This window comes from Haematobia irritans, chromosome 1 (assembly GCF_050003625.1).
Source record: "Haematobia irritans isolate KBUSLIRL chromosome 1, ASM5000362v1, whole genome shotgun sequence".
In the NCBI taxonomy this organism is placed as follows: domain Eukaryota; kingdom Metazoa; phylum Arthropoda; class Insecta; order Diptera; family Muscidae; genus Haematobia; species Haematobia irritans.
Genome location: NC_134397.1, coordinates 107,135,923 through 107,149,787, shown reverse-complemented (window position 1 = coordinate 107,149,787; position 13,865 = coordinate 107,135,923). Strand labels below are relative to the sequence as shown.

The 13,865-nt window shown below is 38.0% G+C and overlaps 2 long non-coding RNA genes across 2 annotated transcripts in view; one reads left to right on the top strand and one right to left on the bottom strand.

Moving 5' to 3' along the window:
* Positions 1 to 13,865, bottom strand: part of LOC142241038 (uncharacterized) — a 360,681-nt gene that overhangs the window by 344,974 nt on the left and 1,842 nt on the right. The window lies entirely within an intron of this gene.
* On the top strand, positions 284 to 8,869 carry LOC142240988 (uncharacterized). The gene is made up of 3 exons (XR_012723451.1): positions 284 to 570; positions 8,329 to 8,613; positions 8,681 to 8,869. It is a non-coding gene; the product is annotated as an uncharacterized LOC142240988 (long non-coding RNA).

Here is a 13,865-nt window from a genome sequence, read left to right as displayed (position 1 = left end):
GTCATACCTTAAAGTGTAGCTAAAGAATCAGTCTACATGTCTAAAACTTCCTAAACATTAGTAATTGGACACTTTTCCTATATTTTTGTCCAGGAATCTGGTTCTCCATTAAAATTCTAGTTCCGAACAGTTGATAAAAAAGGTACTTTTGCAGTTTTTGCCGTCTCTGTGTCACCCTGTGAATAGGCCAATTTTTTGTTATCGAAAATTAGCGACGTCGCTAACTTCACGGAGGTTTCTTATACTTGGTTGGAAAAGGTCAGCTGATCTGTTTATTTTATTGCGGTTGTGTTTGTTTACTCAATTTTTGTTAATTTTTGAGTGATAAATTTTTATTTGCGAAAATTAAATGTATTTATCACGCTCACCGTCTCCTCATTACTCAGCACTTGAAGTGGATGATGTTCCCTAACAATTCGGCTGCAGGTTGGAGTCCAGTATGGAGTGGAATATGCCTGTTTAATACTGCTTCGTGTTCCAATTATAGAGAGCCCCTCAAAAAACACGTCCGAATGTGGTGTGTCTTTTACTTAGTATCAGCATTTTTACAAGATAAACCAGGATATTTATGTGAGCAGATGTTTTTTTAGCGAGATATTTTATGACGTTGAATCTATCTATCAGTTTCTTTTTCAAAAGTAAGATGTGGCGGTTCCATCGGTAATTGCTTTGAAAAATGACACCCAAAACTCGTAGTTCATCTACTAGTGGGATAATGACTCTATTTAGACTAAAATGCTCTGATTTGCATACATGCTTCCTACAAATGTGCAATATAGAAGATTTGCTTAACGAAATAGATGCTCCCGACATGTCGGCCCACTTATTAATATTGTTAATGACTTCTGAAAAAATTTCGTTTGACTTCGTGTTACTCTTGCATGTGTTCATCAGCATAAATACAATGATACAATTTTGGTATCCTGTTGATAATTGTGATTATTTCATTGAATGCAATTTGGAACAGTACAACAGATAAAGGTGAACCTTATGGTATTCCATTGAAAAGACTAAAAGTATCAGAGAGGCAATTATTGATACGTGTTCTAAAAGTACGATGTGTTAAAAACGATTTCACGTAGCTCAAAATTTTTGGTACGACCCCCCAACTTTCCATACTATTCAAGATTACATGCAGACCGACTCTGTCGAAGGCCTTTTCGAAGTCGATAGATAAAATTGAAACGTGATTTTTTGAGGAAATAGCTTTTGAGATAAAGAAATCAATGTGAAGTAGAGCGTCTGTGCATCCGCGGTTTGATTTGAATGCCACTTGGTTGGCGGCGATCAATTTTTTTGTGTTTAGGAACCATGAAAGCCGACTGGCTATTATGCGTTCCAATAATTTGGCTAGACAGGGGAGTAATGATATCGGTCTGAAGTCGGTAACTTGAGATTTCCCTTTGTTGGGTTTGGGAATAGGTAAGACAACTGCTGATTTCCAAGAATGAGGGATAGTACCGGTATCAAGAATAACGTTATATAACTCTAGCAGTTTGCTGGGCTCTCAGATGATAAATTTTTTATCATGCAGTATGTAATTCTGTCATGCCCAGGTGAAGAACCTTTTACTTTTTGGAGGGCTAGCTCTAGTTCCGAGCTGCTTATTGGACCTTCTATAATTCTGGTATGCTTGTTCTTTGGTGGATTTTCAAAAAATGTAGGAAGTGAGCGTTTAGCTAATCGGAATGTTGGACTGAAGTTGTCGTCAGATGAATAACTTGACCATTGTGACCCAAAGTAGTTCGCGATCTGAATTGGATCAGTAAGAACATTATTCCCAGTTTCAATAGCAGTAAATACATGTGACGTCGCATTGTTGGTAAGCGTTTTTATTTTATTCCAAACTGAAGTAAGGGGAGAGTCTCTGTTGATGTTCTCGGTATATTTATGGAGACAGATAATTTTTGCTTTCTTCGACTCGTAACGGAATTTTGCGTTGGCCTTTTTGTATAATATTAAGTTATCCAAACTCGGCTTCCTAGTGTCAACTGATCGAATTCGTAGGACTATTTACCAAGCACAGATGAATTAGAGACGTTGAAATAAAGTATTTTAAACTTAGAAAATAAACGTTTATTAAATATAATGAGATACAAAAGGTCTTTAATTCTTATTCGTTGTCAAGACGGTGTTCTAATATTGTTTTCGTACAACCGCTTCGTTGCTCGTTCACTCGTCAACTGTCGCTTATTCAAAAATTACATGGCTGTCCATATGCGTAGACTCATCACGGTTGCATAAAATGGTATTGATCCTAGGGTCACTTGACAATTCGGCCAATTCTGACCCGAAGTCGCCCTCGACTTCATCTTCGTCCGGTATATCCAGTTCGGGAGAAAACTCACACCATCTTTTCATCTTATCGGAACTAAATACAGAGGAAAACTTTCGCGAAGTGATGTTTATCCCAGGGACATCCTCAATCAAATATCGGTCGCTTCCAAGCTCTCGTACAACGATGTAAGGGCCTCTAAATTTGGGTTCTAATTTACGGGACTCCCCCGTGGCTTGCGGTTCGTTTTGTATAAGGACTAAATCACCCTCTACATACGTAGTTGGTCGTGAATGCTTGTTATCGAAGCGCTGCTTCCATCGCTGTCTCTCGGTCTTGATATTCTGGAGAGCTTTGTCTCGTTTTTCGGTGATGTTAATCTCTTCTGTTGTGACGTCATCGTGTATAGCGGCGATTATACGGTTCTGTATTAGGTCGATGGGTTTATAATCTAAAATCAACTAGTTAGGACTATAACCCGTAGTCGAATTTCGCGTAGAATTGATTGACCACTGCAAAACATGTAGGGACAAATCCCAATCTTTCGGCTCCTCTGTGGTCGTACGCAGAAATGACAGTATTGTTTGGTTGATTCGTTCAACCTGGCCATTAGCCCTGGGCGTACGGACAGCATTTTTAATATGTTGAATATTATGAGTGTTACAATATTCCTCGAACATCTTCGATGTGAATGCCGTTCCTCTATCCGATATTATACGACGTGGTAATCCAAAATAACTAGTAAGTTCATTCAATATACATATAACTGGCGGGGTCTTCGTACTTCGTACAGGCTTCACAACAGCAAATTTGGTAAATGCATCCGCGATAGCCACTATATGTGTATATCCACGTTTACTTCTCACAAACGGTCCCAGGTGGTCGATATGTATTTGCCTAAATGGTAATGGTTCGATATCTCCATGATGTAGCCTTCCTTCCGTTTTTCCACCTTTCGCTTTGTTGTAGCAACATTCGACGCACGCTGCAATATATTCTCGCATGTATTTCCGCATACGAGGGAACCAAAATGTACTTTCAAGCCTCTAAACCATAGTGGCCAATATCATCATGGCAGTATTTTGCTATCCTCCACCGTATAGCTTTTGGTATTACCAACCTTGCACCGTTTAGCGTTTTTCGATAAAGGCGATGATTTTGTAAAACGTAATCTTGTTTAATTTGCTTACTTTGCTCAGATTTTATTTCGTCTCGTAGAACCAATATAATGTTTTTCAAATTATCGTCTCTAAGCTGCATCGTCAGAATCCAATCATCGCTGTTGACCTTAATATTTAATATAAATCCAGCTGGCTCTATCTCCTGCGGCATCAAGTCTGGTGATCTGCTCAAGGCGTCAACATGGGCCATACGTGTGCCCTCTCGGTGAACAAAAGTACAATCAAACTCCAAAAGTTTCATCAGCCATCGTGCTACTCTTGGAACTAGTTCCTTCGTTGATTTAACATTCGTTATAGCTGCACAATCGGTAATCACACAGAACGGCTTCCCAAGCAGATATATACGAAAACGTTCTAAAGTATCTACAACGGCCAAGACTTCAAGTTCGTAGCTATGATATTTTGCCTCAGCGTCTGAACAGTGGCGACTAAAATAGAACACAGGATGCCAACCTCCTTCACTCGACTGAAGTAGAACACCGGCCAAGCCCAAACTACTTGCGTCTGTATGCACTTGATGATCAGCATGCATATCGTAGATCGCCAGCACTGGTTCGTTGCAAAGAATATCTATCAGCTGTCGAAAAGCATTCTCTTGCTGTTCTTCCCATCGGAATTTGTTCTCCTCACTCTTCCTTGTCAGCAACGTTAGAGGTTTCGTCACAGTGGCATAATTCGGCACAAATTTTCGGAAAAAGTTCGTCAGTCCAAGGAACCGCCGGACTTCAGTCACATTCGTTGGTGTTCGAAAATTTCATATAGCGCTTACCTTTTCTTCACCAGGCGATATTCCTGTTTCACTGACTATGTGACCCAAATAATTTATCCTCTCCGACAGGAACGAACATTTTCTTAAGCGTAAGGTGAGTCCACATTTCTTGAGAATATCCAAAAATCTGCGTAGCCGGTCTAATCCTTCGTTGATGGTCTCACTGGGAATTATAACGTCATCCAGATAAGCCAATACTTCACCAGCATTCATTTGCTCTACCACGCGATTCATCGTTGCTTGGAAAACTGATGGCGCATTCACCAAACCAAACGGCATTCGGTTGAATTCAAAATGGCCATCGGACGTCACAAACGCAGTGAACTTCTTTGATTCCTCCTCAATTTCTATCTGGTGATAACCCATGCGAAGATCAAGCGTAGTAAAATAACGGTTACCAGCCAATTGTGCAATTTGCTCGTCCAGCACAGGCATCGGGTGTGGTATACGCACGGTAACTTCGTTGAGACGTCTATAATCTATACAAAGACGGTGTTCGTTATTCCTCTTTTCGACTAGGACAATACCAGATGCATACGGTGATGAGGATTTTCTAATAATATCGCTTTCAAGTAGATCCTTTACAATTTGGTTGACGATGGTACGTTTGGCAAATGCAATTCTGTACGGTTTGACGCATATCGGCTCTTTGGTGGTAACTTGAATCTCCATTTTAACTAAATTACATTTGCCTAATTCTTTTGCCTTTTCAGAAAAACACTCTCGGTGCTCATGAACAATATTGTGTAGTCGTTTATTTTCGTCGAGTGTCAAATTATCGTTTGACTTTATCGCCTGAACGTTCTGCATCTAGCACTCATTTCCTTCAATAATTGTTCGCTTACCCTCTTGGCACAACAAATCTCTACCAACCAAAATGTCAGAAGGAATCATATCATCTTCAACAATGAAAAGTTCAATATCATACTTTGCTTCGTCGAACGTTAGCATTGTCTTTATCTTTTCGCGACACTTGAATTGTCCTCCGGCAAAACCATTGAAAATTATATTACATTCCGTAAAATCTCCCAAACGCATCGCCACAGATCTCTTTATTAAACTTCGGTCACTACCAGAGTCAATGAATCCATCACAATCGATTCCGTTGATTTTCACAAGTTTTCTTAATTTACCTTTTGACTCCGATGTGCTGTCGGCAATTTGTTTACATTTGCTGTCGATTGGTGTTTTGATGGGCAATCAGCTGATCGATGTGTTGTTCGATTGCATGTTGTGCATCTCTCTTTCTTTTGTGGCTCCGGGCAATTTGCAGTAAAGTGGCCTTGCTTACCACAATTAAAACATTTAAATTGGTTCGTTTTTGGATCCGTTTTTATTTCCACGTCGTCGCTTGTTCTTTTCGGTTTATTCTGTACCGACGTCAAAACATTTCTTACCTGGTTGTAGCTGCAATATGCATTAATGTCGCTTATCAACTGGTTGCACGTATGGTAGTCATTGGAAATCTTTTGCTTTAATCCAGGATCGTTGATTCCATTTACAATATGTCTGGCAATAGCGGACTCAGACAAGTTGCCTTTCTTTCCCAATGCACACATTCTGTAATAATACTCTTGGGGCGTTTCTCGAGGTTGTCGTGTCGTTCGAGACATTCGAATGTGCACGTCGGCAGCATTTTCATTATACGGAAAATCGGATAAAAAACGATTAACAAATTGAGGCCAAGATAAAAATACTTCTTGCAGCGAATCCACCCAGTATTTGGCCGGTCCATACATCTTTTGTTGTACCGCAAATATTACAGACGAGTCGTCTCAATTATAAGCGTTTTTCAACAACTCCACTCGTTTAACAAATTGCGTTGAGTTTACAGACTCCTCAATGGACGGATTAAATTCTGGTAGCAGTTGAATAATTTCCCTAATATTTCCATATGGGCTGTTTTGTAACATAACTTGCTGCGGTATTTGTTGCACAAATGTATTGTATCGTGGTGGTGCGAAAGCATTGGCGGAAAAATCGGTGTTTGATTGTAGATCGTTGTAATCGGCGGTTGATGGTATATGGGCAGTTGACTATAATTCGTTGTTATCGGTGGTGGTACATATCGTGGTATCGAATTTATCGGTGTATTTACGTTAACACAATTCGTTGTGAAATTCGTTGTTGGCAGCATATCTGCATGTGTTACTAACGGCTGGCTAAACGTACCAGCAACACTGTAAACATTCTGACCATACGTAGACGTTGTTGGATTTATGCATGTCGTTGCATGTTGCGATCTTTGAACTTGCAATGATGTCGTTAACGGCTGGACATTCGTTGGAAGCGTAGTTTGAGTCGTTGTTACCGATGAACTCATTTGGACAGCCTGCAAATTATTTCGTGAATCTGGTCGTATTGCATCAGCAATGTCGTCATGCACCACGTTTGGTACACTCAATCGCCTTTCGGGCGATTGCTTGCTGCATACATTTGGTCGTGACCCTTCTGGTGTCTTATAAGTATCCACCGGAGACGATGCACCCGATGGTTCAAACTCCTCCTGCCCATATCGTTGTATCATTGAGCGTGTTCCGTTTACAATATTCTCCAAACGAGAAATTCTTTCTTGAATAACATCTGTTGCTGCAAAATATTGCGTGTCTTTAGCGGCAATGCCTTCTAGTCGTTCGATCAATTGCTTTTTGTTGCCGGAATGAGAAATTCCCATTTCTCTGCACTTTTCTTGCAGTTGCTTCACCTTGAGTCGATGCAAATTTTCCATTTCGTAGAATTCGTTTTCACTTTGGACAACTGGCTTCAATCCCACTTCTGAGAAAAATGTCAACTGATCGAATTCGTAGGACTATTTACCAAGCACAGATGAATTAGAGACGATGAAATAAAGTATTTTAAACTTAGAAAATAAACGTTTATTAAATATAATGAGATACAAAAGGTCTTTAATTCTTATTCGTTGTCAAGACGGTGTTCTAATATTGTTTTCGTACAACCGCTTCGTTGCTCGTTCACTCGTCAACTGTCGCTTATTCAAAAATTACATGGCTGTCCATATGCGTAGACTCATCACGGTTGCATAAAATGGTATTGATCCTAGGGTCACTTGACACTAGAAAATTTAGGTACTTTTTCAATTTATCTATTCTTAAAGTAGCTAAATCTCTATTCCACCACGGGACATAGCGTTTCCTTTTGTTTTGCATTTGAGGGATTGAGACATTTGCCGCAGCGCGTATGGCTTTTGTTAGAGTGGCGTTAATTTTATTAGCATTGCAGTTAAAAGATTTATCTTTTAGCATGTTATCCACTGACTTTTGAAACAAAGACCAGTTCGCTTTTTGGAAATTATATCTTGTCATGGCCTTAATATTGGTAACCGAAGAGCCCATGTTAAGAGTTGTTATTGTTGGGAAATGGTCACTGCCATATAAGTCATGTAACGTGGAGCAGGATACGAAAGGAAGAAGTTGCGCTGAGCAGCAAGAAATATCGATGTTCGTTAATGTATTATGGGTAGAAAGGTGTGTTGGTGCCCCGTCATTCAGTATACATAAATCTTTTAGATTCAGAGCTTCCTCTAAAACCGTTCCTCGTTTGTTGTTTTCGTTGGACCCCAAAGGGTGTTCCAGCAGTTTACATTGCCAATTAATAGAATCGGACACTGGACATTGGTAAAAAGACATATAATATCGTTAGTATCGAAGCTCTGGCTAGGGTGAATATAAACAGAAATTATAGTGACCTTAGTACGTAGAGTAACTTCAATGGAGATGTTAAGAATATTTGAGTCATTGTATATTCTCTTATGTGGGATATGGTTACTAATAAAGACTGTCATGTCACTCTTAGCGTTTGAGTTAGTTGGGTTATTGCAAGAATGAGAGCTGAACCCTTTGGGGGGAACAGGTAGTTCATGGACTGGTATGTGCGTTTCTTGTAATGAAATGAAATGTGGATAGCAGTCCTTTATTAACATCTGAAGATTGGTATAGTTGTTTATTAATCCTTTCATGTTCCATTGTACAACTTTGAAGTTTTGCATGCGACTGAGTGAGAAATTGAATAATATGTAGTATAGGAAGATTAAAATATTTGTTATTCAGACATATATATTTCTTCTATTTCTTCATCTATCTCAGGTCGTCTCTTGGAGATTTTTGCTGGGGTATATCCCTGCCAGCATTTCAAAGTTCCATTTCATCCTCATCGCTCCCACAGACTCGTAAGTGACACTGAAACAATCGCCAATTGTGATAGTATATTGCCATCACTATTCGCATGAAAGTATTTTGCCATCACTATTGTTACAAAAGCCACTTTATATTTTGTGAAACACCAAGCACAACTAGCTTCTTATAATTTATTTAAATAAAAATGATAATGAAGTGCTGAAAACATAGTTATTTCGCTTAAAATTGTGAAAGGTATATTGGTGAACAATTTTTGACCTTCCAAATGGAATAAAGTGATAGTTTTTCAAATATTTTCCAGGCACGCTGCCTCCATTGGGAATAAAAGCACTGGCTGATAGACGCTACAAGATGTAACTTGCAACTTGTAACTCAACATCAATCTTTTATTAATGCACAAAAATATGTTAAATGTGATGTGATAGTCGTATAAATATTATATTTATGAGAATTTATAAATGTTTAATAAAATTAATAAACATCTAAAAAATCGTGTTTTACTTGACCACAATGATTCTTTTACAACTATCTTAAAATGCACTTTGTCTGATTGTTTGAAGGGGCTCTTATTGGCGTCCTTCTAAATGTATCCAGAAGGGCACCTAATAATTGCACTCATGCGATACTTTTTTGTAGTAACTTGGCGTGGTACAACTTCTCAATAGTGACGGCGCTTTTCCGAGGAGTTTTGGATATCGTATACGACTGTTTTCGACATAGTGGGGATTCTCAGAAGCGCCCCTAAATTCGAAAAATGTTGGCAGGGTATGTATTCGAGATTGAATTAGATTTTTTTTAGTGGGAGCATTGAGAGAGCATAATTGAGAGTTAACATTTTTAGATTGTTCTTTGTTAGATCATAGACCAAGGAAGGTATAGACATCTCAAGTGAATTCACAGAGCTGTAGTTTGTCTGCACACCGTAGATGGCTCTTTTTCGTCTGCAATTGAGTGATTTTCAAATTTGGCTTTAATTTGTTTTCTTGCGTTTGTTCTTTTGATGAAACAAAAAATATTGGAAAAACATGTAAAATTCTATACATCCACATCTTTTTTGTAATGCAAATTGACTGATTTGTACGGTAATTCTCGTTTTCCAAAAAGAAATTGAGTCACTTGACTGCGCAATTGAGTGGAATGACTGCGCACTGCAAATAAACAAAACCATGGTGAATTATCAAGGTATGTCTCTATATTTTCTTGGTCTATGGTTAGATACAGTTGAGTGGAATCATAGACCAATTAAAATAGAGACATACCTTGATAATTCACCATGGTGTTGTTTATTTGCAGTGCGCAGTCATTCCACTCAATTGCGCAGTCAAGTGACTCAATTTCTTTTTGGAAAACGAGAATAACCATATAAATTAGTCAATTTGCATTACAAAAAAGGTGTGGATGAATAGTATTTTATAAACTTTCACAATATTTGGTGTTTCAACGAGAGAACAAAGGAAAGAAAACAAATTAAAGCCAAATTAAAAAATCACTCAATTGCAGACGAAAAAGAGCCATCTACGGTGTGCAGACAAACTACAACGCTGTGAATTCACTTTCGTTGTCTATACCTTCCTTGGTCTATGGTGGAATTTAGCTAACAGCTGATCTTTTTTTATACCATAGACCAAGGAAGGTATAGACAACGAAAGTGAATTCACATCGTTGTAGTTTGTCTGCACACCGTAGATGGCTCTTTTTCGTCTGCAATTGAGTGATTTTTTAATTTGGCTTTAATTTGTTTTCTTTCCTTTGTTCTCTCGTTGAAACACCAAATATTGTGAAAGTTTATAAAATACTATTCATCCACACCTTTTTTGTAATGCAAATTGACTAATTTATATGGTTATTCTCGTTTTCCAAAAATAAATTGAGTCACTTGACTGCGCAATTGAGTGGAATGACTGCGCACTGCAAATAAACAACACCATGGTGAATTATCAAGGTATGTCTCTATTTTAATTGGTCTATGTTTATACCATAGACCAATTAAAATAGAGACATACCTTGACAATTGACCATGGTTTTGTTTATTTGCAGTGCGCAGTCATTCCACTCAATTGCGCAGTCAAGTGACTCAATTTCTTTTTGGAAAACGAGAATTACCGTACAAATCAGTCAATTTACATTACAAAAAAGGTGTGGATGTATAGAATTTTATATGCTTTTACAATATTTCATCAAGAAAACAAAGGAAAGAAAACAAATTAAAGCCAAATTAAAAAATCACTCAATTGCAGACGAAAAAGAGCCATCTACGGTGTGCAGACAAACTACAGAGCTGTGAATTCACTTTCGTTGTCTATACCTTCCTTGGTCTATGCATAGACCAATTAAAATAGAGACATACCTTGACAATTGACCATGGTTTTGTTTATTTGCAGTGCGCAGTCATTCCACTCAATTGTGCAGTCAAGTGACTCAATTTCTTTTTGGAAAACGAGAATTACCGTACAAATTAGTCAATTTGCATTACAAAAAGGTGTGGATGTATATAATTTTATATGCTTTTACAATATTTCATCAAGAAAACAAAGGAAAGAAAACAAATTAAAGCCAAATTAAAAAATCACTCAATTGCAGACGAAAAAGAGCCATCTACGGTGGGCAGACAAACTAAAGCGCTGTGAATTCACTTTCGTTGTCTATACCTTCCTTGGTCTATGTTTATACTATGTTTTTCTTTAATAATATCATTACTACTTTCGTGGTTAGGTTAGGTTAGGTTAGGTTATGTGGCAGCCCGATGTATCAGGCTCACTTAGACTATTCAGTCCATTGTGATACCACAGTGGTGAACTTCTCTCTTATCACTGAGAGCTGCCCGATTCCATGTTAAGCTCAATGACAAGGGACCTCCTTTTTATAGCCGAGTCCGAACGGCGTTCCACATTGTGGTGAAACCACTTAGAGAAGCTTTGAAACCCTCAGAAATGTCACCAGCATTACTGAGGAGGGATAATCCACCGCTGAAAAACTTTATGGTGTTCGGTCGTAGCAGGAATCGAACCCACGACCTTGTGTATGCAAGGCGGGCATGCTAACCATTGCACCACGGTGGCTCCCTTTCGTGGTTAAGGTAGGTACTATGTTCGGTTTCCGAAGCGAAATCCCATACAAAACCAAAAATGCGAAAAACTACCGAAATATTTTTTCATTTGTGGTACTTTGTTTTTTTTTCGAGTTGAAAAACTGACATAAAGTGCATAGTCCCTAATTAGTTCGGCTTTAAATTTTTCCATATGTTGAGATTAGTTAGTTTCAAAACATGGCGCCATTTGTAATGTGAATTAAGAAATAATTGATTTATTCAAATGATTTGTGTTAAATTAGAATACAAAAGTGGTTCGCGTTGTTATTTAAAAATGCAATTCGATTGACGAAATAAAAATAACGGAGTGCTATATGTATATAACATATATAACAGCATCTGGTTCTGTAGCCGTTTCTGCCACAGTAGCGTCTGCCCTCACATCCCTGACACCCACAATTGCAGCCACTACATCAGCTACAGTGAACAACTCCAACATAGCACCCTCAACGCCTGCCACGACCACAGTGGCTGTGACCGCAAATATTGTATTGCAACAACCAAATACAACGGCCGCCCAAGTAGTGAGTGGTCCCATTGGGGTGGCAGCAAATACTCCAACATTAGCCACTATTACTAATTCTTCAAATGCAATATCGACTGTTGCTGCCGTTAGTAATACAAATGCAATACTAATGCAATGGTGGTTTCACAATCATCCACAATAGTATCACCAGCAGCTGGATCGAATATTGTTGTTCCCACCACTACAATGGCTTTAGCAGGAGCTACCGTGGGACTTAAGTCTGGTCCAGATATTACAATGACATTGAACCGTATAAATACGGCAGAGAATGAAGTTGATGTGGAGGAATGTTTACCAGGTGATGTTGTTAAATTGGATTTTGCTGGCGAAGAAGTGGCTGGGTGAAATTTTACCCCTAAGGAATGTCTTCTAGGAGTTTCCAATCGGCGACCGGTGCCCGTTGGAAACTCCGCCTATTACAACAGTACCATCATCGCTTCAGCCATCAGCAACAATAGCATTCCATCAGCGTCATATTGTAGAGATACAACCAGGCCACCATTTATCATCATCCCCTGCTAATTTAGAATTGACTAATGTTATGCAACATAATGTTTGCACAGAACACGAAGAAGTAGAAGAAGCTAATTGTCATAATACTGCAGATGTAATCGATGAAGATTTCTTTTTTAAAATATGCTTAAAAACGATTTCGTCTTATCTCTGTAAACCCAGTGCTTCTACATTCAACACCCATTTTTTACAAAGAAATGAATTGTACTTTTTTTATTATTTTACCGCTCCTCGTAATTGCTCCCTTTTCTATTTGTTAAGCGAGCTCGTTTTTTGTGTGTAAGAGGCGTAAATGAATGAGAACTGAACAAAAGAAATGTTAATGCAATTGTAATTTTTAATGGAAACAACATGAAAGCTAAATATGAGAAATGATAATTAAAAATTTTTAAATATAACAATATTAATGAAAGAAAGCTGATAGTCCAGAAAAGAAAACATTGTGTTCTAGGGTCTTTAATTAGTGTATAAATGTACAAATTAATAAAAACTCATAATAAAATTATAATCGAACTTGTCTTATTTTTATATACCGGGGTATAGGTAATTGGGTGGTCTTATACGTTTTATACTTTTTAATATAAAATTAGTAAATTTTTCTGAACAAAGTTATATCCAAAATAAATGTTTATAGTAAATAATTAAATAATTTTTATTTAAATAGCAAAATAATTTTCTTGTATTCATCATTTGTCCAAAATGATTGCGATAGGCTGGAATGAAACGATTTAATTTCGTTGTGGCTTTTAAATTTCAGTTAGCGGCATTCTTACATTTTATCAATTCAAAACACTGGTTGAATTTCATAACGTGACTGAAATAGTTATTGGAACTTATACATTGGGAGAGTATAACATCCTTCAGTAAACCAGCCAATTGCTTCTCAATGTATTAATTTCAGTCAACGAAGAGTCTGGTATAGAACACTAACATCCCTTTGTGACGAAATATAAGTCGGGAACAGTGACTTTGGCTTAGGAACTACCCTTGAACTTGAGTTATGGGCTTAAGTTGGTTGTTCCCCCCGATGTAACAATATTGGCAAATGAAATGGCGTTATTATCCTTTGTGGGAACTGTGGTGGTGACCACTGGAGTTGAAATTGCTAGTGAGGCGGCAACAGCATGTGCATAAGTACACTCTTGTCCACTGTTAATGCAATGCGATTATGTAGATATTGTGGACACCAACGAATTAAGTTTGTTGCTGAACGAATTATGAACCCATTGCTGCGGATGATGTAAAAGATTGCATAACACCGGAATTATATGTTTTTTTGATGTGCGTTACAAATTGACGGTATCCATTTGGAAAAGCTGAAGAAGACAATGTACCACATGTTGTAAAAGCTGTTGCAGA